Here is a 17,822-nt window from a genome sequence, read left to right as displayed (position 1 = left end):
CTTTAAAAATCAAAAATTCCATACCGTTTTCAAACATCTCAAAACGTACTCGGTATTATGTAGAATTCTTTCAAAATTCATTTCCAGCAAGTACAAGAGCTGTTTTTGAACGTGATATAATTTTTTTCTTGGCAAAAGTTATTTCTGAGGCGAGCGGTCCCATGCAAAATGACCCAATTTAACCTTTCAAAGAGATTTTGTTTAACCAGGAAATGTAGACAATTCGATAAGCCTTAGCTCGCTTTCCGAGCAAACCATAGAAAAACCCTGCCATTTCCCATTACAACTACCCAGTAAACCTGAGATAATACTTCGATGCCAGCTTACCTTCCAAATGGGTGTTTGAAGACAAATAATTTTGTTGTTCTTCGCCAATTTTCCTGTGTCTTGCTGCCGTGCTCAGCCACCGGCCTTTTCATACGGCTACGGAATTTTCTATGTGTCACCTTTCACTGGCTTGTGCAATATTTTTGCAGGACCTGGATCCATGTCCTGTATATAAAGCATCCTCAGGGTATCTATTGAGTTTTGTATTGAATATTTATAACAAAAAGAGGGAAGGCGTGAAGGAACTAATTGAACTGAAAAATAGACGCAGATCGATGTCACGCAATCTTTACATCTCTGTGATCACGCGCCGCAAATACATCCGCGTGGATATTTTTGTCTCGCTCTTGCCCAGTAATTCATTTTCTTCCTTACTAGCATACATTGTTTGTAATCACAAGCCTATTTTGAAGGAGAGTTCTTTGTATGCAATACTTTGAATCGGTGTATATACACGCAACACATTTACTTTTCCCATTTTCCAGTGACAGTGCAACAAACTAGAAATCCCATCTAGATTTACCTCCAAATCAAAATGCCTGGGCAGGTTCCTTGCTAATGATATCCTAAAGCTAGTTAAAAAGGAATAGTAATATACATCTGAAAGAGGGCTAGTTTATACTGACCGCAAAGCGAGTTTATGTAATTTGTGGTAATTGTATTTACCAATTTGCCCATGGCAGGTGAACACGCAAGTAGGTCCCCTTCGTGGCTCATCTAACTTTTTACTAGGAATAATGTTCAACAAGATACCTTTTTATGCAGAAGTAGAAGCACGCTTTTATATGATTCTCGAAAACTATCCTTTTCGAAACTGAACATGATTTGCTTTTGGGTTCGCACAAGACATGTTTCTTTTCGTACGAGCAAAGAGCACGTACTGTAAACTGTTTTCAGAGTTGTCATCGAGAGAGATCTAAGTTTAACACAGATTATTACCAAACGCAAATAGATCTATGGCAAACGCGGCTTGCTTACCTCCAAAAAAGTTCTAAATATAGAATTCTCACGGCGTTCGAGCTGTGATCTTCGATCGATCGCCCGATAAGCGAAGCTAGCACGTGCGACGCTCCTAACTTTTTTCTTAAATTCGGCAAACTTTATAACGTGGACAACTCCACTGGATTAAAATCTTTACAACTTTACAAAGAAATGTACAGGAAAATGCGTTTAGGTCTTTTGAAGTGTATTGTACAGGCCCGTAGCAAGGCTTAAACAACTGAGGGGGCTCAGCAAAATGGTTAAACAAAACCCTCCCCCCCTACCCCCCCAAAAAACAGACTGATTAGGGAGTTTAAGATGCAACGAGAACATAAAAAAAAAAAAAAAAAACAGAAAAAAAAGTAGATTTAGTAAGTAAAACAATTACTTTGCACCTGCATCACACTTTTTGGTACATCTTTTTTGCCGTTTCTTTTGCGTAAATTACCATGTGAAGTTTCCTAATTTCACGTTTGAAGGAGGACGTAAACAAACGACGACAAATTTTTCTTTCTCTTTTAAAATTTGGCTTTAACCAAGCAGTAAGAACCCGACTGCGGGAGAATTTTTTCTCTGGCTCTTGAGAACTAGAGGACATATTTGTGTGTCTTTCGACGACGCGCGAACACTAAATTGTTATACACTGAGGAGGTCTAAGGACATTTGTATTGCTATAAATGAGCGGATGCCTTACGGGCTGTTTACATGGAGGGAGGAAGATCCTGGCACTAGGAAGATCCGAGAAGGCGAAACAACTTTTCGTTTGTTTTATGCACCTGTCATCGGCTTCCCCGAGGGGGGGGACCCCGGGCTGATATGGGGACTTTGCTAATTGTGTATTTCAAAGTTCTTGTATTTCCCCACCCGTGCGGGATTTGTTTCTTGCAAAGTCCCCAGTATTTGGCGAACCCAACTGGATTTGAAGATGCACTTCAGAACTTTATTTGGGTTCTTTAAACAGTCGGCAAACACACGGACTTTACATTCTGATGAAAACTGAACTTTAATTATTTTTTCTCGAATACTCCATAAGTTGCTATAAATCACTCCTCTTACTGTACATGCGCAGTATGGTGAAAATTTCAACTTTTCATTCAGTCCTGAATTCCCCAGAATCTGTTTCCAATCTATCCGGACTGATGAAGAACAAGGGAAAACACACTATCGTAAGGTTCATTGCTGCTTCTAAACACAACGTCCTTAAGTTTCCTGAGTACTCTGAACAGTTGCTGTGATGCTTCAGAAATTAACATTCTTGTGAATATTTAAAAAAAATCAACTTTTTCTATCCTTAACAATTTAACAGACCGCTTCTATTATATCACTAACATATAGACGACCTGTTGACCTTTAACAGTGACCTCTATCAACAATAATATATACACAGAGGAATTTTAAAGTTGCCAATGCCTACAAATACGTACAAATTTTTGACGGATGGTCTGTTTGATAGACAAAAAACAATGGATTTTAAAACATACCTTCTTGTTCTCCTCTGCCATCTTGCCATCGATCGAGCGAACAAAAATTGTCCCCAATCTCCTCTCAGTTGAACATAACCGAAGTCCCCATATTTTCCCCGAGAGTAGGGCATTCAAAAATCTAAGTCCCCACATTTCCCCCACCACAAGGGAAGAAATTTGTTGCAAAGTCCCCATAAAGTCCCCGTATTCCCCCACATCAGCCCGGGGTCCCCCCCCTCGGGCAAGCCGATGACAAGTGCATTACATGCAGAAATTTCGGCCGAAGTGGTTACCAAGTGAAGAAGGAAACGAAAAATAACTGTCGGCCTTTAGCAGCTGAACGCCCTGCTGCCGCCATGTTTGTTCTTTTTGTCCGTAGTACTAGGATCTTCCGAGCGAAAGTAGTTTACATGGTGCTAGGATCTTCCTAGTCCTAGGATCTTCCTATCTCTCAGCTAGGAAGTTCCTATCTCTAGGAAGATCCTAGCGCTAGGGCCAAGTACAACTTATTGCATGTAAACTGAATAGAGAAAACATATGGCGATAGGATAGGATGTTCCTAGTGATAGTATCTTCCTCCCTCCATGTAAACACCCCCCTAGAAAACAAGTAGGTTATTTCAACAGCTTTTAGGGCTTAAGATTGGTTGATTTCGATCCATTTTGGTTCTTATTTCCGATCCACAAGGTAGGAGTACCTTTGTTGTTGTTGTTGTTGTTGTTGTTGTATATAAAAGCAAACTGTTAGCGAAAGAAACTGAAAGGTAGTAAACACACTTTTTAAGTGCAGTGAAAAGGCATTTGCAGCGTCAGAGTTTAAGACTGATTGCTGCAAATTAATTTGGTTTAATTTTTTTTTTGGCCAGCTGTTTTGTAACTTCCAAAAATTCTGGGGGGGCTCAAGCCCCCCCTGCCCCTCCCCCTGCTACGGGCCTGTTGTATAACCTTGAGCGCTCACTTTGTCAAAAAAAACAAAACAAACACTTTGAAATCAAACATTATTGGCTATTATTTACAATTCGCATCCCGAGTAATTAGGACGCATGTGTTTACTTCTGCCAAAATTGAGTCATTTGCTCTGCGTCATCGGTTGAAAATTGGAAGATGGAGAGAAATTGCTCGTTTCAGCGGTTAGTTGGTGGCCAATGCGGTCAAGACCCTCGAAGCACTAAAGTCCAAGATTTAGTTCCCTTGCTAACTTGTAACAAAGATATATCACGCCACAAAAGTTCTCTGGGGCTGATGACCGGCAGCGGCGTAGACACTGAAGTGGAACTGATTCTAGCAAGGTCTTCAATTTTCAGTTTCCCTTCCAATATTTCTGACATGGATATTTGTCCCGCTCATCGTTCTTCGCTGGACATTGGGTGGCGAAGGGGTTTGGCGCGTTGCCGAATACCAGCCCAGCTGTCGAAGCACGTCCGCAAATCCCGTACTACTGATCGTGGAATCAGTAAAGACATCTCCAGATTAATCTTGCGTATTACTGGAATATTTCTTCCAGTCGGCTCTGGTAAGTGTCCATTCGAATATAATCTATGGACTGCAGTGCTACATTAAATTTCATAAAATCCAAGTCACATTCGAAAGAGCAATGTTGAGCACTGAAATTGAGTTATTATTCAATATTTATTACTGTTTTATCTTTTTCCAAGGAATATGTAGTGAATGTAGGATAACTCTTGGGGAACATGTCAGAGCCGATTGCCAAGACACACAACTTATTGCCCTTTCAGAGAGTATTCATGAGCTTTCTTTGGTAAGTGCTAGCTATTTTGGGAGTCTCGCACATAGCATTGATTTTATATGTAACTATATACAGGATTAAAGTCTGAATTTCATTAAGTTACCATACAACTCTGATTCTGCATCGCCCTTTTTTAATCACACTCCCTAATCATCCTTTATAGCGACGCTGTTGTTATGGTTGTTTCTAAAGATTTTCAATCACTTATGCCACGCCTTGTTTTCTATATATTAACATGGAAAAGCCTCATGAACCGTGCGCAATATAACAGTTGACGTTGCTGTTCTAGGCTGAGGAGACGACCAGTACTTGTCCTAAACACAGTACCCCAGCTACCCCAGGAGGAAGCTTCTATTTGCCACCTAGCGACGACTCGTCCTCCTCTGAGGAGAGCTCCTTTGACAGCACGCCAGCTACAACAAAGCGGGAACCAAAGTCCAAGACCACTGACCCACTCAATGATTATTTTGCGCACTCGAGGAATCAGTCCCATTCGTTCTCGGCTACAGCGGCCTTGGGAAGAAGCAAGTGAAAGAACACGACGCTACTACGTGCGGAAGGCAGGTCAAGGTCTATCTACACTTCTACAAGACATAGCTCCAAGTGATAGTGGTTCTCTCTTCAAGGCAGTCTCTTCCTCTGGTGTCATACAAAGAACCTTACCATGTAACGGAGAGGAAGCCACAAGCAGCTCAGTCGACGAAACCATGATGAGCGCACTCGCCGCGTGCTACCGCGCAGCCGACAGCTGGGAGACGCGTCGACAGGTCCTGTCCATTATGGCTGATAAGTTGACACTGAATCAGCTCCGACACTGGATACCCGATTTTTCTCAGTATCGTTTCACTGAGGCCAGACGCCACTGCTTAGTATATGGAAGGGGGGTACCAGTGCTAACAGTTCCGACGCCAAGGATGAGAGTATCCACTGCTCAAATCGACCACTTCGTAGTGTTCATCACTAGTCCCCATATTATCCAAGATTTGCCTTTTGGCGAAAGAATACTCATGTTATCGACGAAGAAGACTATCAAGGTTCCAAACGTCATACGGATGATTATCCCAGAGCGAATTGCCATCCAGTATATGACTTACTGCCAAGAGTCTGGGTTCACTCCACTAAGCCGCGCTACCCTTCTGCGGATTTTGAGCACGTGCGCTGCGTCTGTTCGGACATCGGTTCAAGGCCTCGATTATGTTAGTTCTGCAGGTGCGGAAGCATTTGACGATCTGTGTGATGTTGTTGAAACCCTTGGAGATGTAGGACAAGGCATGGGATGGGCGAAACAGCAGGAAAATAATCTACGCGCAAGCAAACGATACCTTAAAAGCGACTTTAAGGTGGGTGTGACCCGCGCAAGGCAGATCCCTCCACCTTGCTATGTCACTCGCCACAGATCTTTGTCTTGTGCGTCCAATATGGCGTCTGCGATTACACACTCCGGGTTTTCCGCGTTATAAAAACACCCTCTTCCACCTGCTAGCAGTTCAATCGAAATACCATTAAATAGCATCATTTCTATTGTTTTATTTTGTTGAGTTGGCGCTATTTACCGCTAAATATTTGTCAGTTTCATGCTTCTACTGTCCGGCACTCAAAGGCTGATTACTATAAAGGACTAACTCAATGGGCGTGCCAATCGTTACATACGGAATAATAATAATAATAATAATAATAATAATAATAATAATAATATTTATTTATATGGCGCAAATTCAACTATACAGTTTTTAAATGCGCCTCACATATATACCTGTATATAATACTAATGAATAATAACAATAGGAAAATCAAATCCAATTTTACATATAAAATTAAACTAACTAACTTAACTTATGTGTGTAAAGGAACATATGATAACAAAATGTTAGAACGGATTTCACTTGACCGTTACTAACCGCAAATAAAATTCCTAAGCCAATCAGGAGCGGAACCCATTAAACAACAAATCAATCAGGAGGCGAAGTATGTCTGACTTGCGTTTAGCAGTGGCATGAGTAAACGTGCGTTTGGGTTTAGTTCGCCATTTGATTGGCTCACTGACAACAGACCAAGACCCTCAATCAATAGGAAAATGAAGTGAACGCAAGTCTGACAGTCATGTGAAATCTTCTCTATCTTTCTACTTAGTTCTCTTTAAAGCAGCGCTTCTTAAGTTTAACTTTTTTCAAATGTTTATTGCAGGTCCACGTTTCCCAGAGTTCTACAGTAGCCGATCACTGCAGGTCATACGCTTTAAGCGACCCGAAAGAGCCTTCGTTCCAGGCCAGTTGTGATCACGATCACAGTGACGTGTGTGAGCGCTGCGCTACATTGGCGTCAACTCTAAATGATATCGAGGAAGGTTTGATTGCGCAAAGTCAAAACATGACATCCAACACGAAGGAAGAACTTGTTTTCCGAGTCAAGAATGCAAAAACCGCTATATTGGCGTGGAAGTCTCATCTCCTCCGTTCCGTCAATCAGGATGGCGCCAGAGTACAGCTTTTGGAATCGATTGACGAATCGTCTGTTTTAATTGTTCAAGATTGGGCAGTGAAATATCTTCCCCGAAAGTATAGAGAAAGTCAGACCGACTGGTTCGGTAAACGAGGGATCCCATGGCCACAAGACGAGAGGGAGGAGAGTTGCAGATGCTAACGTTCGCACACATTTTCAAGTCCTGTACTCAAGACAGCTGCGCAGTCGTTGCCGTTATGGCCGATGTTATTCGTCAACTCAAGATCGCCATGCCCGGGCTCAAGACCGTCTGTTATCGGCAGGATAATGCCGGCTGCTACCACTGCGGAACCACTCTCGTCTGTGCAGCAGCCCTTGGCCATGAAGAAGGTGTCAAGATCAGGCGTCTAGATTTTTCTGATCCACAAGGGGGCAAGGCGGCATGTGATCGGAAGGCTGCGACTATAAAGTCACATATGAGGATTTATCTTAACGCTGGAAATGATATCGAGACGCCTGAGCAAATGAGAGACACGATATTCTCTTCTGGTAGAGTTCCTGGTGTTAACGTAGCATTGTGTGACACTGTCCAAGTCCCGAAGGTGCTATCTTCAAAGATAGAGGGTGTTAGTCAGCTCAGTAATGTCGAGTACAAGGAAGAGGGGCTACTAGTTTGGAGCGCGTATGGTATCGGCGATGGTAAACTCATCCCTACAGACAAATTGCATTGCCCATCCCCATCTGACCATCTTACTCAAGCGTATTTACATCTGTCAAGGAGAGGCGCACAAAAGCATCAGTTCGAGATCCAGATCCACCTGTGAATATCGAAGAGAAAGACAGTAACGCGGCGATATTCAGTTGTCCTGAGGAGGGTTGTGTAAAAACATTTGTGAGATATTCATCAATGCAGCGGCATTTAGACTGTGGAAAACACCAACGTGTTCTTGAGCGATATACTCTACTGGATAGGGCTGCTCTTGGATATGCTCAAAGGCTTGAGGGGCAATGCGAAGCTGTTCCCGAGCTGGACGCAGTTGCAGAACCACCATCTTCTCACGACATGCTACCAAAGGGTTGGGCGCTCAAGTCAAATGCTTCCCGTAGATGTAGATTTACGTGCAAGCAAAAGAAGTACCTGACTGAGAAATTTCAACAAGGTGAGTGGTCAGGACGAAAAAGTGATCCGGCATCAGTTGCACGCTCCATGATGTCTGCCGTGGACCCGGAGGGGAAACGGATGTTCAGTAGTGAAGAGTTTCTGACTGCATCTCAGGTCGCTGGATTCTTCTCCAGACTTGCGACAAAGAAGTCTCTCTTTAACGAAGAGGATCTTGTAGAGGAGATTGAATGTGCCACCCAGGAGGCGACCATCGAAGAATTGACGAATGAGGTTTCTCGGGAACTTTTGCCAGGACACCCCATCATCTGGGATAAATATAATCTATGCGAAATGACCTCAGGAGGAAAACTCAACAACACGACCAAGTTATCGGTTGCAAAACTAAGAGACATTTGCGCCGGGCTTGACATTGCTGTTGATGTATCCATCAGACGTAAACAGCCCTATGCAGACAAAATTGAGGGGTACTGTCAACTATGTCTCTGCAAAGCGGATAAGTAAAGACCAAATTTAGCATAAGGGTGGGGTAGGGGGATGGGAGGAGGGTAATTAAAGGGATAAGTTTTTCAGTATCACGACCCAAATACCACGCCAAGCCCTAACCTAACCATACGTCAATCGTGGGAGCACTGTCATATAGACTTTCTTCTTAGAATCCATGTCACTAAGATGCTGTAGGGGATTTATATATGTTTGCGCTCTGCAGGAAATTTGTTTTTCCGCTTGCGCCCGCGTAATGTTGTTTTCAAAATCTTCCAGTCCTCACCCCCCTCCCTTTAATAAAAAAATGAAAAGGGCCGTCCTTTACCCCAAATACATTTGTTTTCACTCACTTTAAATTCAAAGTTAGCACTAGGGTGGGGTAGGGGACTAGGGGGAGACGGAGAGTGAACAGGGTGTGGCTACGAACTCTTAGCTACTTTCCACTACCCACTGAGCTGAGCAATAGCTGAGTGCACGAAGGACAAAAACGGGAAGTTGTCCCGTTTTAACTTGAAAGAAAAACGTATATTGAGCGAAAGCAAGTGAGTGAATTACTGTATTAAATATTTGGAACAAAAGACATGAAAAAGTCTTGTGTATGTTTATATCGATATCATGATGGAAAATGTTAATTAAATTATTGTAGTGGCCATGTAATGAACCGTTAAATGCATTGCGTGCAACATTAACAAGAAAAAGAAATTGTTTGCATAGGAAAACGTCTTTCCCCCTCCCCCGTCAGAAAAAAAAAAATAATCACCTGGTCCGGAAGTGACGAAGACAAGATTGCGTGACACTCACTAGACCGAGATTTACGTCTTGCGCTTAGGAATTTTTTTTTATTATACAAGAAACTAAATGAATATCAAGAAGTTGCTCACTGAGAGGTAGATATTGGATTATAGGGATTGATTTCCCGGAAAATTGTTGCACCAGCTTAGCCTGGAACCGACGTACAAGCTCGATGTCAAGATATGACCCTAAATTATAAAGGGCGGCAACAAGAAAGCAATGGAAAAATTAACTGAGAACGTCAAAATGATTTGCCTTCAAACACCCATTTGGAAGGTAAGCTGGCATCGAAGTATTATCTCAGGTTTACTGGGTAGTTTTAATGGGAAATGGCAGGGTTTTTCAGTGGTTTGCTCAGAAAGCGAGCTAAGGTTAGTCGAATGTTGTTTACATTTCTTGGTTAAACAAAATCTCTTCGAAAGGTCAAATTGGGTCAACTTGCATGGGGCAGTTCGCCTCAGAAATAACTTTTGCCAAGAAACAAATTATATCACGTTCAAAAACAGCTCCTTTACCTGCTAGAATTGAATTTTGAAAGAATTCTACATAATACCGAGTACGTTTTGAGATGTTTGAAAACGGTATGGAATTTTTGTTTTTCAAAGTCTAGAAATTTCGGTTCTCTTCGCTTGTTCTCCAGGAATTCGGAATTATAATTGTAAGTCTAAAATGTCATCAAAGCAGCTAAGCAATACCTCCTAAATAAAATTATAAACTAAGGAGAACCATAATTTGCTATGCGCCTTCACGCGAGTTCGATTATCTGATCATGTAATTTGACCTCATTTCTGAGATTTTTCGGCTTCACGGGTTGTCGACAGTTTTTCGTAATTTTCTCAAAAATGTAAAAACTCTAGAACCTAAAACTTATATCACGATTCTTAGCATACCATAGGTTATCTCTGGACGAAATATCAAGGGGTCCATTTTTCCAACCTTGTGCCACATTTTTTCAATCTCACTCGGTCCCTTTTGAGAGTCTCTCATGGCATAATGGGGTTGACAGGCCTACGCGACTCTCATGTGCGTGTTTAGCCTAAATAAGAGTTTTGCCCTCACGGGTTATGTTTTCCAAAGAACACCCTTTTCTCTATGAAAAGAGCGGTGCTCCCGGTAAGATTTTCTTTTAGCGCTGGATTTTCTTCTTTTTAAATGCCATCTATGATTTGGAGGATTTGCGCGATAGACACTGAACAAAGCCATGTGTTTAACTGTCGCATGTGTTGTAATTGATCTCAAAGGTCATTTTGACCTCTTGTTGTTACGTTTCCGTTTAGCGACTGTCGTTCTTATGCCGTTTGTGGCATTTAGTTACGGCTTGGTATGGCTCATTTCAGTGCGTCTGGTGGTAGTATAGCCTCTCTTTTTATCGTTGTAAGGATAGGATTTGAACCGTGTAATAACTATACATTATCTTGCAGCTTTTGTCAGATTGCCGGGCCCGGCTATTTGCTTTTGGTGCAAGATGCTGTGCTTCTTATCACGGTTATTTGTCCCTTGATCCGTTCTTAAGCATTGTAGCTTCTTTGAAAGCTATGCAATGTGTTAAATTGAGGGCTAAAGGCCGCTTAAGTTACGGCTGTGTGTTTTGTTGTCGCTCCGCTAAGCTCTGTAACTGTGAGGTTTGTGTTGCGGGAGCTTAGTATTTTCCTCCTGTGTTTACGTGCTCTGGCCAGGGGCTGCTTCTGAGTTTGCCTTTTGGTCGAGGGTCGAGGGTCGAGGGTAACTAGTCGAGGGTCGAGGGTAAATGGTCGAGGGTCGAGGGTGAATGGTCGAGGGTCGAAAATTATTCAAAATTATTTTCAAATTATTTCTGAACTTCGTCAACTCAAAAGTTCACAGGCTCGCAGTGTTTACTCGAGTTTCCGGTGCCTGTTTTTGCCGAATTTGAGTTTGTCAAAAACTTTAACATTCCCACGGACTCTCCGGCGTGCTGAGCTTTCTATTTTTACGGTTAAATTATTTTTTTCCGGACCGCGGATTCGAATTATAGCAGAAGCCGGATATTAACGCGAACGCTGAAGATGCTGTTACGTATCGTTGTAACACTCAAGTTTTAAAACAATATTGTTTATTCAGAGCAGAAACCCAGTGGTTTTTTTTTTGTCTAACGATTCACTCGCTTATGAAAAGATTAGGGCCTATCCGCACTAGCAGACAAATTCGCATTTAACTTCGTCCAATCTGAACAAAAAATTTTGTCGTGACAATTTTTTGTCTGAAAGTTTTTATCCGCACTGAACACTATTTGTAGTCTACAATCTGTCAGATATGTCAACAACTGTAAATAGCGGTGATGTATATTATATTTCGTTCTAATTTATTCTAAGACCCACTGGTCTAAAACGAAGACCCTGTGGTCTAAAACGAAGACCCACTGGTCTAAAACGAAGACCCACTGGTCTAAAACGAAGACCGTGTGGTCTATTTTTGCATAAATTAAAATGTCATCTGAGAGCGCGACAAACTTGACAGTTCAGCTTGACAGTCACCGCAATGGACTGTAGATGTTTGATTTGTTGAGGCTGATCTTACTCAGAGGTAAAATTTGCAGCATAACACAAAACATTTATTTAAGGTCGTGGACTTTATTCTTTTTGCAGATGATACAAACATATTTTTCTCCCACAAAGATTTTAACTTGCTTCCTGGAATCTTGAATTCTGAATTGCTGAAATTAACTCATTGGTGTCGAGCAAACAAACTGTCCATTAACTTTAAAAAATCAAATTTTATGGTTTTTAGACCACCCCAAAGGAGGCAAACACTTGATATATCTATTCAAATTGACAACAATGGAATTAAACGTGTGAAAGAAACAGTATTTTTAGGTGTTATCCTCGATGAGCATTTGTCATGGAAGCCTCACATTCTTAGTGTTTCTAGAAAAATATCAAAATCAATAGGTATTATTTATAAGTCTAGTTTTTGCCTCCCCAAAACCTCCTTACGTTCCTTGTACTATAGTCTAGTTTACCCTTACTTAATTTATTGTGTTTCTGTGTGGGGATCGACGTATCAGTCTAATTTAAATCGGATTATTGTTCTGCAAAAGAAGATAATTAGAATAATATCAAAAGTTTCTTTTGATGCTCATACCGGTGTTCTTTTTAAAGAACAGGAGATTTTAAAATTCTCTGACATTTATTTATACCAAATAGGTAAATTTATGTATCTTTTTAAAAGAAGCTTACTTCCAAATTATTTTCGTGATATGTTTACTCTTGCAAGTCAAATACATTCTTATAAAACAAGAAATTCCAACCTTTTCTATATACCTTATTGTCGAACTAATCTTCGAAAATTCTCAATTCGGTTTCAAGGTCCTTCGTTTTTCAACTCGCTAAGTCGTGAAATTCAAAACAGTGAAACTATCAGTTTGTTTGGCAAAAGACTTAAAAAATTCCTTCTATCTAAGTTAAATTGACTCTTTGTTGAGCTACACACCTTTTCTTTACCTTTTCTTTTTTTTCTTCCTTTCCCTTTTTTTTTTTTTTCTTCTTTAAAAAAAAAAAAAAAATTAATTGGAAATTTCAATCAGTACCCTTAACTTCTATGGTTTATCCAATAGTTCTAGGAAGCCTATAGTTAATAAGCCCCCGGCTTCTATATAGGCTTCCTAGCCTTTAACACATTTAATATTGTAAATAGTCAAGTATGAATATTGTAATAGTAAGAATATTGTGTGTCGTCTATAATGTATTTATGTTGTATTTTTTTGTTAATGGCAAATAAATTGAATTGAATTGAATTGAATTGAATTAAAGGAGCGCAAAAATCGATAAAGACGGCAAATAAAGCGTTAATTAACATACCAACTAAGGTGGACCAAAGATCCGTAGGAACCTCTTAATTCCCGGCAGTTCGGCGATCCGCTATATCTGTGAAATCCACTAATCTGCTCTTTTTATTGTAAACGTACGCAATCTGTTTGCTTTTAAAAACAGGCCAAATCCGTCGATGCCCGAACCTATTCACCCCTACCCTCCTATACAGTAGTTTAAAGCGGCCTATTAAGAAGTTAAAAGTTGTGACTTCGGGCTTCAGAAAAGAAGCAATCATTTCATTGGACTTTCACGTCTTCGTTATAATGACAGTTTCAGTTGCGATCTTGCGATTTTGTGATGATTGACGAACATTATTGCATTTCTCCTGTTCATCTAGTGCCATCGAGAAATTTGTCGTTTATTAGGGAACGCTCGAGTGGTAGTAGTAAAGGGTCTTTTAGAGCTTCTATTGGGCAGTTGAAAGTAACTTAATTAGGGCTTCAAAAACAAACAATTTTTTTTTCGTTTTCGCAGAGTTCATGTTCTCCGATTATGATTACTATCACTGATAAATAACTATCACTGAAACATGATAAATGGACACAAATTTCGAGCGTTAACAGAAAGGTTGCAGTTTCAACAGATATATTCACATAGAACCGGGTCTTGAATATGAGCGATTCTGTACCTCGGATGACATTTAAGAATCTTTTAATTGATTGATTAGTTTGTTTTTATAACTTGATTCAAATTGCTTACCACAGTGGTTTAAGTTTTGTAGTTTTGTTATTATGTTAGTTTTGCGATCTATATATGGATCTACCAATAACTGATTGTTGCAGGAGCCCATGGGCTCCTGATTGTTGTTGTTGAGATTGTAGTGAAAGGTCATGCAGGCGTCCCTAGTGCACCAGTGTGATCCTATTAATTAAAGTAGCAGAACCATCTGAGCTGTGCCATCAGAACAAAAATTATTACTCAAACTCTGACACATTGAAATGAACACCAACTCTAATGCAAGGACTGTTCATTTAACAAAAATTTAAAGATAAGTCATCTTTTGACCTACGTGAGAGCTTTCTCGTACAGCCATAACGGCACAAGCCTTTGAAATGTAAACGTGATCTTATACAAAATAAGAAGCCTATTTTGTAAAAAGTCAAAGCAATAAGATTTTTTGGCTTGTGGGATGAGTCTAAAATATCGTTTTTCAAATCTGTTGTGTGACACTTTCGACATATGCTCAAAACCGCAACAGTTCTATAATGTTGTTCGTTTTAACACTTATATATCAATTACTAATTTTCCCGGGGACATTCAACGTGCTGTATTTGATTGTAGAACTTTGCAAGTCACACACACTTCACCTTTGAGCCCGGCCGTTGAAACGAATCAAGCGCACCTGTGACAGTTACAGTCCTATTGCGTTACACAATTTGACACTTGTTGTACCGACTGTCAAGTTTGTCGCGCCCTCAGATGACATTTTAATTTATGCAAAAATAGACCACACGGTCTTCGTTTTAGACCAGTGGGTCTTCGTTTTAGACCACAGGGTCTTCGGTCTTCGTTTTTGGGTCTTCGTTTTCGACACATCCATGGAACACATTCAAATCCTGATCGTTATTGCTTGTATTTTGCTTTTAAATCAAGCTCAAATTGAGGCAGAAATACTGCTTATGTTGTGCTTAATATTGAAACGTCTAATTCTTCGAAATCAAGTGACCTTGCTTGCGAGTGAACACTGTAGACAACAGAGACGCCGAGGACTCGATCGATTTTGTCGTAGAAGACCGATTTTCTAATATGACCGCCACTTTGGTTTCGATTCCACTGTCAGTTTAGCATCCTTGTACTTATCCAGCAGGTATTTTATCTCACGCTGACACTTGTCGACTGGTGTTTTCGTACCAAAGTTCAGCTCCAACTCTTCAGCGTTCGCGTTATCTTCTGCTATAATATAATTGGAATTCGCCAGATTCTGATGCTCAGCACGCCGGAGAGTCCGTGGGAATGTAAAAGTTTTTGACAAAAAAAAATATGACCCAAATGCGGCAAAAACAGGCACCGGCGCGGAAACTCGAGTAAACACGAGCCTGTGAACTTTTGAGTCGACGAAGTTCAGAAATAATTTGAAAATAATTTTGAATAATTTTTCGACCCTCGACCATTCACCCTCGACCCTCGACTAGTTACCCTCGACCCTCGACCAAAAGGCAAACTCGCTGCTTCTAGTCCTTCGGCCGTAAGTAAATTCTGTAGCATTTAAGGCAATGGTCAGGCAAGACCGCGGTTTCGATCCTAATCTTGTGGATCTCATCAGTTGCCGATTCTTCAGAAATGATAGAGATGAGTTCTCGGTATCATTTCAACAAACGCGCTCTCTTGTCAAATTATAAACCCATGGTTCGGATCGAAAACCCTGCAATTCAATTGGCTCCTTGGTTTGAGCCAATCTGGTGGCTGCGAGTTCGATCCATGGTGGGGCTAAGCTTGACGCTGTGTTTTCTATGATGGCTAAAACGTTAAATTTTGTACATGAACTGTCATTTTGTTCGCGGATAGGTGTTTCTGTAGAACTGTGCATATGTGTTGCAGCATATAGCTCACTATGGAGACTGTATAAAGCTCTATACACCGCCAGGAGTGCGATTTTCGTCTTTGTTTTTTCGGAGATCAATTACAACACATGCGACAGTTAAACACATGGCTTTGTTCAGTGTCTATCGCGCAAATCCTCCAAATCATAGATGGCATTTAAAAAGAAGAAAATCCAGCGCTAAAAGAAAATCTTACCGGGAGCACCGCTCTTTTCATAGAGAAAAGGGTGTTCTTTGGAAAACATAACCCGTGAGGGCAAAACTCTTATTTAGGCTAAACACGCACATGAGAGTCGCGTAGGCCTGTCAACCCCATTATGCCATGTCAAAATTGAGCAAATTAGCCTCCAGGAATACCTTAAGAGATAAAGCACATGCGAGTCTTTTTTTCAATAACGAGCAGATTGTTTCGAGCATCGACTACAGTCGAACCTTCCGTAAGCGACCACCCAAAAGGTCAAGGATATGTGGTCGCTTACGGGAGGTGGTCGCTTACCAGAGGTCAGAGCACAGGGGGTCTAATTTTCGGGTAATTTACATATGGTAATTGCGGAGACCTAACCCTTTTGCCAGTGCTTATCTAAACCCATGGTAATAACTTTTCTTAGCTACAAGTATGTTAAGACTTTTCCAAAATTATTCTAGGCAAAACATCTAAGGGTCTATGGTGATTATTAGTTGTGGTTACACTTAGCCCTTTTACCCATGGGTAACTAGCATTTTCCCACGGGTAAGGATGTTTTTGTGTGTAACCGCTTTTCCCAGACCGAAACTGCCTTTGGGTTATTTCCATGGATACATCAAAGAGAACAAAAGAACTTCCCATGACAGTTCCTGAACTGAAAAGTACGGTTTATCTGCTCCCTGAGGTGGCTTGGCCAATCGTCATGCAGAACGTAGCTAACACAGGAAATCGCCCGCTATGCTCTGAGTTGACCTCTGATACGCTTGGCTAATTTCGCGCTTACTGTACTGGTAGCACAAGGAGACTATGAGTATTTCTTTCTTTATTTTTATGAGTTCCCTCTTCAGACTATCAGTTTCGAAGTTGATCAAGTTGTAATCTTTTTGTTTATCTGTTTATAGGAACGTTAGTCAAAACGAAGGTTCCTACTACAACGAGTATTTCATTGCGCCTTCTTCGCTGTCTTCTCGCAAAAAAACTATATTTATGGAGGACTGTCGAATAATTAGCTGGAGAATCACTGAAATTAAGCTTACAAGATCTCGATTTGTGTCATGCATGTCGATCTGTACGTTTCCCACAGAACTGCATGCATGGTCAGAGTGAAATCATATCTAATTATATTTTACCCTGAGGGGAGTTCTTTTACTGTGTAACCGCATCCCCAAGGGTAACATGAAACCTGAGCTAAACCGAACCCAAGCCATTTACCTAGACTGCAAGCAGTCCCTTTCTGGTCAGTCGAGCGCAGCGAGACTGGTGCGAGGAGAAATAAACGAGAAGAGACTGGGGAGACTCCCCAAGCCCCCCCTCCGCTCGTTCGCTCCAGTTTTTTCGCGCTCGGCTATTCCGCGCGACCTCGACTATCCAGAAAGGGACTGCTTGCAGTCTACCATTTACCCTCTGGAAGGCCCCAAACCCAAGGTGTGTGTAACCACGACTATTGTTTGTGATTCACAAATTACTGATTGAGACAATTCTTGTGATCAAAGCTTGACTCTTTTATTAGTCCAGGTGGCGCTGTCTTAATATTTCAGAGGACGTAACATAAGCAAAAGTTACAAGCATTACAAGCATTAGAACACCAGCAGACAACAGACAACTTTCGCGTTTGTTTGTTACATAATCCAGTTGACGTTCTTTTCGATACAGCTTCGCCACAATTTTTCTGTTGAGTTATAGAAGGTTGATAGAGTCATGCATGTACAAGATAAGAGAGTTTTTTTTCCTACAAGGGATTCAATCTGATTAAATTTCATTTCAGTGTACATTATAGTGCATGTGTATTTTATGCTAATGCTAAGCTATTTCGGGAGACACTTCCGGTAGCTCCGACCGGTGAGATTTACGGCGTCCGGTCCATTGATGTGGCCAACATGTTTCAGCGACACACTTTTCAATTTCCACCCGTGAGAC

General features: G+C 41.0%; 1 protein-coding gene and 1 pseudogene across 2 annotated transcripts in view; both read left to right on the top strand.

Moving 5' to 3' along the window:
- Window positions 1-17,822, top strand: part of LOC146462124 (collagen triple helix repeat-containing protein 1-like) — a 100,564-nt gene that overhangs the window by 27,558 nt on the left and 55,184 nt on the right. The gene's annotated exons all lie outside the window — the stretch shown is intronic.
- Window positions 3,798-9,373, top strand: LOC146462130 (uncharacterized; annotated as a pseudogene). Its single transcript, XR_014857218.1, has 3 exons — window positions 3,798-4,529; window positions 4,807-5,857; window positions 6,702-9,373. The product of XR_014857218.1 is annotated as an uncharacterized LOC146462130 (transcript).

Source organism: Pavona decussata, unplaced genomic scaffold, assembly GCF_977016875.1.
Source record: "Pavona decussata unplaced genomic scaffold, jaPavDecu1.1 SCAFFOLD_191, whole genome shotgun sequence".
Taxonomy (NCBI): Eukaryota; Metazoa; Cnidaria; class Anthozoa; order Scleractinia; family Agariciidae; genus Pavona; species Pavona decussata.
Note: the sequence above shows the minus strand (reverse complement) of the source record. Positions and strands in the feature narration are given on the sequence as shown.